Raw genomic sequence first — 938 nt, 5'->3', positions numbered from 1 at the left:
TCTCCAAGTTGTCCTGTAAACGCGCTATAAAAAGCAAACTGTACTCACTCAGATTTTTAGACAACCGCACAATGTATAGCTCCGGGTTACACAATACAATACGACTTGCTAATAAAGGCGACAGACAGGAACTGAGAAATTGACTCATACAGTCAAGTGTTGCTATTGCCTTTTTCTGCTTGGCTTATTGTCTTTTGTTAATGGGGAAGCTAAGCATATCCTCGCCTCGGTCGGACAGCGGGGTCACGCTCGATGCTGCTGTTATTCTTTTGGTCTTTCTTGGTGAATAATCAGCAGCTGGTAGAAAAGTCCAGTCTCCCCGTCGGGGAATCGAACCCCTGTCTTCCGCGTGACAGGCGGAGATACTGTCCACTATACTAACGAGGACGGCGCCAACACTGACCTTGGCACGTGTGTCGGGCAGACTCTGCCCGTCATTTCGTCACGCAGTGTAGCGCAGGGCGTTGACTTCAAGCCCTCACTCTTCTTCGATATGACCCTTTTTGGCGATGAGGCCCGATTGACACTGCTCTCCTTTGGCCAGTGCAGGGTGCAGAGGAGCGGTGTAGTGCGGCACAACTTGGGTAGGCTGAAGACCAGCCGAGCTGCTGCACGCGGGATTAGCTGCAGAGGTCGGCACATGCAGGCACAGCAGCCAGGAGCCAGTTGCGGGAGTTTAGGCCCGAGATGACAAGAGCCTGGAGATGAACATGAGGCACCTACCGGGTGACGAACGGACATATCCTCTGGATGTCGTGGAGAGTGTCGTTGCAAGAGCGGGTTGTCACACTGATGTCGGCAGCGATGGACAGCTGGTCATCCAGTATCACACACAGGTGTCCTCGCAGTCCGAGCCGGGGACACCACAGAGTTCTCTGTGGTAATGGAGAGTCCATGGCATGGAGGCGCCTTTCCTGGTTGGAAGAGCAGCTCAGTCT

The 938-nt window shown here is 53.5% G+C and overlaps 1 non-coding gene across 1 annotated transcript; it reads right to left on the bottom strand.

Moving 5' to 3' along the window:
* Window positions 1-315: 315 nt before the first annotated feature.
* trnad-guc lies at window positions 316-387 on the bottom strand. Its single transcript has one exon. It is a non-coding gene; the product is annotated as a tRNA-Asp (tRNA).
* Between the last annotated feature and the right edge of the window lie 551 nt (window positions 388-938).

The sequence above is a fragment of the Micropterus dolomieu genome, unplaced genomic scaffold, assembly GCF_021292245.1.
Source record: "Micropterus dolomieu isolate WLL.071019.BEF.003 ecotype Adirondacks unplaced genomic scaffold, ASM2129224v1 contig_3098, whole genome shotgun sequence".
Lineage (NCBI taxonomy): Eukaryota > Metazoa > Chordata > Actinopteri > Centrarchiformes > Centrarchidae > Micropterus > Micropterus dolomieu.
Note: the sequence above shows the minus strand (reverse complement) of the source record. Positions and strands in the feature narration are given on the sequence as shown.